At 48.7% G+C, this 6191-nt stretch overlaps 1 non-coding gene across 1 annotated transcript; it reads left to right on the top strand.

The window, feature by feature from the left end:
* Nucleotides 1-5150: 5150 nt before the first annotated feature.
* Nucleotides 5151-5223, top strand: Trnag-acc (transfer RNA glycine (anticodon ACC)). The gene has a single exon. It is a non-coding gene; the product is annotated as a tRNA-Gly (tRNA).
* Nucleotides 5224-6191: the final 968 nt, after the last annotated feature.

The raw sequence follows: 6191 nt of genomic DNA, 5'->3' as shown, positions 1-6191 counted from the left end.
TAAATTGTTTCGTAATGGCTGGCCGATGTGGCCGAGCGGTTCTAGGCGCTACAGTCTGAAACCGCGCGACCGCTACGGTTGCAGGTTCGAATCCTGCCTCGGGCATGGATGTGTGTGATGTCCTTAGGTTAGTTAGTTTTAAGTAGTTATAAGTTCTAGGGGACTGATGACCTCAGAAGTTAAGTCCCATAGTGCTCAGAGCCATTTGAACTACTTGTTTGGTAAGGGAGGCGTCATGGTAACATTTCTCGTTGTCAACAATCTCCGACAAACAGCAGCAAAGAACTACGTGCACAAAGCTAAGTTTTCCCAAAAGAAATTTTTCTTACAGTGCAACATTCTTTCTTTTCGGAAATCTCGATAGCGTCCCACTTACTCTTGTCTTCACGATGCACTCTCACTGTGTAAAGGCTCGGAGCACTATGGGACTTAACATCTGTGGTCATCAGTCCCCTAGAACTTAGAACTACTTAAACCTAACTAACCTAAGGACATCACACAACACCCAGCCATCACGAGGCAGAGAAAATTCCTGACCCCGCCGGGAATCGAACCCGGGAACCCGGGCGTGGGAAGCGAGAACGCTACCGCACGACCACGAGATGCGGGCTGTATATTCTCCAAACCTTTTTATGGTGAGTGGCAGATGGTAGTTTAGGTACCACTGTCACTTGTCCCTTTTCCTGTTCAACTTGCGAATGGTTCGCGGGAAGAACAATTGCTGGTAAGCCTCCGTGTGTCTTTCTAATTTCACCGTCGTGGTCTATTCGAGGGATATACGTAGGAGGAAGAGATGCACTGGCTGACGCTTCTGGGAACGTACGTTCTCGGAAATTCTACAGTAAACTGAACCGTGATGCAGAACGCCTCTCTTGCACTGTCTGTCACTAGAGTTAGCTTAGCATCTCCGTGACGCTTTCGCGCGTACTAAATGAACTTGTAAGGAAACGCGCTGCTCTTCTTTCGATATTCTCTATTTACTCTAGCAATTCTGTTTGCTACGGATTCCAGACTGACAAGCAACATTCTAGTATTGGTCCAACGAGGGTTTTGTAAACTACCTCTTTTGTTAAGAAACTTCCTGGCAGATTAAAACTATGTGCCGGACCTAGACTCAAACTCGGGACCTTTGCCTTTCGCGGGCAAGTGCTCTACCGACTGAGCTACCCAAGTACGATTCGCACCCCGTCGTCACAGCTTTACTTCTGCCAGTACCTCGTCTCCTCTTTTGTTGGTGAAGTAAATTTCCCGAGGGTTCTCCCAACGAATCTCATTCTGACAATTGCCTTAGCTGCGCTTAGTCTTACGTGGTCGTTACACTCTAAATCGCTTCATACGCATACTTCTAGATATTTTACGGATGTGAGTGCCTCCAGTGACTCTGCTGAAATTTTGTAATCGTACAATAATGGGTCTCTCTGCTTATTTATACTTGAGGGTCAACTACTAATTCGTGAGCCAAGCGTCGACCATCTGCATGTCTTCTTGCATTTCGCTATAGCGTTGCGACTTCTCTGTATACAACAGCATATCCGCGAAAAGCCTGAAGGAAGTACGACTCTATCCTGTAGGTCATTATACACTGAAGCTCCAAAGAAACTGGTGTAGGCATGCGTATTCAAATACAGAGATATGTAAACATGCAGAATACGGCGCTGCGGTCGGCAACGCCTACATAAGACAACAAATGTCTGACGCAGTTCTTAGATCGTTATTGCTGCTATAATGGCAGGTTATCAAGATTTAACTGAGTTTTATCCTGATGTTATAGTAGGCGCACGAGCAATAGGACACAGCATCTCCGAGGTAGCTGTGAAGTGGAGATTTTTCCGTACGACCATTGCACGAGTGTACCGTGAATATTAGGAATCCGCTAAAACATCAAATCTCAGACATCGCTGGGCCGGAAAAAGAACTTGCAAGAACGGGACCAACGACGACTGAAGAGAATCGTTCAACGTGGCAAAAGTGCAACTCTTTCGCAAATTGCTGCAGGTTTCAATGCTGGGCCATCAATAAGTGTCCGCGTGCGAGCCACTAAGCGTATCATCATCGATATGGGCTTTCGGAGCCGAAGACCCGCTCGTGTACCCTCGATGACTGCACGACACAAAGCTTTACATCTCGCCTGGGCCTGTCAACACCGACATTGGATTGTTGATGACTAGAAACATGTTGCCTGGTCGGACGAGTCTCGTTTCAAATTGTATCGAGCGGATGGACGTGTACGGGTATGGAGACAACCTCATGAATCCATGGGCCCTGCATGTCACCAGGGGAGTGTTCAAGCTGGTGTAGGTTCTGTAGTGGTGTGGGGAATGTGCAGTTGGAGTGATATGGGACCGTTGATACGCCTATATACGACTCTGACACGTGACACGTACGTAATCATCCTATCTAATCACCTGCATCCATTCATGTCCATTGTGCATTCCGACAATTCCAGCAGGACAATGCGACGCCCCACACGTCCAGAACTGCTGCACTCTTCTGAGTTTAAATACTTCCGGTGGCCACCAAACGCCCCAGACATGAACATTATTGAGCATATCTGGGATGCCTGGCAAGGTGCTGTGTTATGGACAGCCCTGCATGATTCATGGTGTCAGTTCTCTGCAGCACTACTTCATACATTAGTCGAGCCCATGCCACGTCCTGTTGCGCTACTTCTGCGTGCTAGCGGGGACCCTACACGATATTATGCAGGTATATCAGTTTCTTTCGCTTTTAGTGTATATATTTTGAGAAGTAATGGCCCTGTACCACTCCCTTGGGGTGGGGTCGAAATTGACAATAGCGTTTGACGATTTGCTCTTTTGAGAACGACATAGCGTACTGTGTCTACTAGAAACTCTTCAGTCCAGTCACACAGCTAGTCTGGTATTCTGTAGGGTCGTAATTCGCTCATTAGTCCATAGTGAGGAATTGTATCTAATGCCTCTGCCTCGTGATGACTGGGTGTTGTGTGCTGTCCTTAGGTTAGTTAGGTTTAAGTAGTTCTGAGTTCTAGGGGACTGATGACCATAGATGTTAAGTCCCATAGTGCTCAGAGCCATTTGAACCATTTATCTAATGCCTCGCGGAAGTCATGGAACATAGCGTCTACCTGGGCGCCCGTATCTAATGCTTTCTGGTATTGTGGATGAATACAGCGAGCTCGGTTTCATACAATCATTGTGCATCTTCATATTTTCGCGGCGCAAGGACTGATCCACAAAATTTCGGGAGTGCAGCCGCAAAATTTGACTTCTACTTCTAATATTTCGGCTGAATACCGTCCAGCCATCTCACTATGAAGATGGCTGGACGGCATTAAGCCTAAATATTAGAAGAAGAAGTCGAATTTATGAGGCTGCACATCCGAAATTTTATGGGTCACACGATCATTGTTTCCGGAAACCGCGTTCACTCGTAAAGAGGAGATTTTCGGTATCCAGAAACGTCGAATACGCGAGCATTAAACATGTTTAAAAATTCTGCAACAGACCGATATCAGAGATGTTGGTCTATACTTCTGTGGGTCTATTCGAGGAGCCTTCTTGAAAGCGAAAATGTTCCGAGCACTTTTACGAAAAAACACTTTTACAAGCAAACACTGCGGCCAGAGGAGAAGCTAGTTCCTTCGCGTACTGTGTGTAGAATCGTGTTGGTATGCCGTCAGGTTCAGTGGCCTTTCCTCTGTTGAGCAACTTCAGTTGTTTTCATGTCCCTTGGTCATTTAATTCGGTAAGTCATTTTCACGTTCGTGTGACAATGTAATGGAGGATTTATAGTGCGATCTTCCTCGGTGAAACAGTTTTGGAAAAAGACGTATAGTATTTCGAATGGATTTAGTGAAAAAAGTAGTGTATGTGCCAGGACATGGGCACTTACACGTTAGTTTACCAACATTAGTATTAATAATAAAGGGACTGGCAAGGGCATCAGATCATGACTCTATTGAATTATGATAAATACGAGGCACTCTCGAGCAGTATTGCCTGCATGTCTGCATGATTGAGGCACTAACTTAAAGCGTTGGTGAAAAGTGTCTGAAGTTGAGAATTGTGGAATTTAAGTCTGCAGGTGGCCGTAGCTCGCCGGGCCGCCGTGGGCGGCAGGTAGCGGTCACCGGCATCCGGAGCCACCTGTGCTGGGCAACACGTGGCGAAGACGGGAATTTCGTTTGCCTAGGGGCGATATGACCTACTCGATTACTGGGTAGATCTCAGAAATGCCGTTGGAGGGATTTCGTCGATGATGAGCGTTCGACATTGGCCGAAACTGAGCATTCTTCCGCGGCGTTTTCGTACGCGTGGGAGACGGGAGAACTGTGGAGAGAATGGACTTCGCCTTCAGCCATCGAGCGGTACGGACTTGGAGACGGCGTCTTGGCCATCGTCTTCGAAGGGAGGTATACGGCCTGTATCGCAGCACCGCACCAACGGGTGTTCCGTGCAGAGTTCTGTGGTTAGAGCTCTTTGTGTGCTCGGAAGCGAGAGTTTCACCAACGCTTAACAACATCCAGCAACTTACCTGATATTCTTGATCTGGTAGTTATCCCTGCGAGGTGCCGAGTATTTATGAACGCAGCTGCCGGTAATAGGGCGCGTAATTGCAAATTGTTTATGTGCCATTCCCAGGAATGTGTGGGTGGACAAAGAAATTCACATTTTATTTTTGTAAATTTTGTCAGTTGTGGGGTATATCAAATAAAAATACCAATATTACAATCGAATTATCGACTTCATTGTAGCTAGAATTTACCCTGTCCCAGTAAGCTTTACGTGTACTCTAGTCACTGCACAGCTTGCCCAGACGGGAAGGAAAGAAGGTTTGCGGTCTTCTGTGTGAGCGACGGACAAATAAGGTTACAGTAGTAGACAAATTTTCGAATTTTTTCACCGTGCCGCGCGGGGTAGCCATGCGCTCTAGGGCGCCTTGTCACGGTTCGCGCAGCTTTCCCCGTAGGAGGTTCGAATCCACCCTCGGGCATGGGTGTGTGTGTTTGTCCTTGGCGTAAGTTAGAGTAGTGTGTAAGCCTAGGAACCGAAACTCAGCAGTTTGGTCTCATAGAACCTTACCGCAAATTTCCAAAATTACTTTCACCGTAGTGTGTTCCTACTTCGATTTTCCGTCCACATAAAGAAGAGACACTGAAAGCTGTGTCCGCCTCCGTAGCGTAGCGGTAGCGTTACCGCCTACCACGCAGGGGGCCCCGGGTTCGATTCCCGGCAGGGGACTGGTTGTTGTGTGTCCATCACGATTTCATCATCATTGACTCGCAAGTCGCCGATGTGGCGTCACCTAAAAAGGACTTGCAATACGGCGGCCGAACTTCCCCGAAAGGGGCCTCTCGGCCAACAATGCCATACGATCAATTCATTTCATTTCACTGAAAGCTGTGAACAGTGACAGTGCTACGAAATTTCCTCGATGTACCAGCAAAGCTTTGAGGTGTCCGTGTTAGTCTCCATTAACAACGGACACGCAACGTTCTGTTTGTGGGAAGATGTGCTCGCGAGCCTACGTGAAGAACGCCGCGTGGCTGAGGGGAGTGTGTCACGTAGCGCAGGGCGGCAGCGCGCCACGTGCGAGGCGTGGCGGGGCGAGGTGTTTACGCGGTCGGCACAGCTCGCTGCGCGCCTCTGCCCGGTCGATAAGGTGGCCGAGGGGTCGCGCACGCGCCCAGCTGGACAGCGGCCGACCTACTTGGCGCTCGACGCCGCAGCTCCGCGACACACTACGACACGCCACGACACTCGCGCCCGCCAGTCTCTCCTGTCCTCTCGCAACCGCTGCTCCACACGGCACTCGCCCCCTGTTTCGAAAACAGAGCGTTTCGGGCGCTCTTCCCTGACTCCACTCCCAGTCTGGCTGGCCGTCTGAACTGTCGTTGCGTCACCTTTCTTGGTCCGAAAGCATCGGTGGATTATGAGAAGGCCTTCAGATGGGAACTTAACCCTTTCGTGAGCCGTGGGAAACATGCTTCCCACTACAATGAACTCGCTCCTAGTCCCGTGGGATTCACAGTTTCCACCTCTGTACGGTGCTACCACCCAGTGAACAGTATAGGGTACTGGAATGAGATTTTCACTCTGCAGCGGAGTGTGCGCTGATATGAAACTTCCTGGCAGATTAAAACTGTGTGCCCGACCGAGACTCGGAGTGCTAGTTCTGCTAGTGCTAGTTCTGCAAGGTTCGCAGGAGAG

This window comes from Schistocerca nitens, chromosome 1 (genome assembly GCF_023898315.1).
Source record: "Schistocerca nitens isolate TAMUIC-IGC-003100 chromosome 1, iqSchNite1.1, whole genome shotgun sequence".
Taxonomy (NCBI): Eukaryota; Metazoa; Arthropoda; class Insecta; order Orthoptera; family Acrididae; genus Schistocerca; species Schistocerca nitens.
The sequence above is the reverse complement of the archived record's forward strand: the minus strand, read 5'-3'. Positions and strand labels throughout refer to the sequence as shown.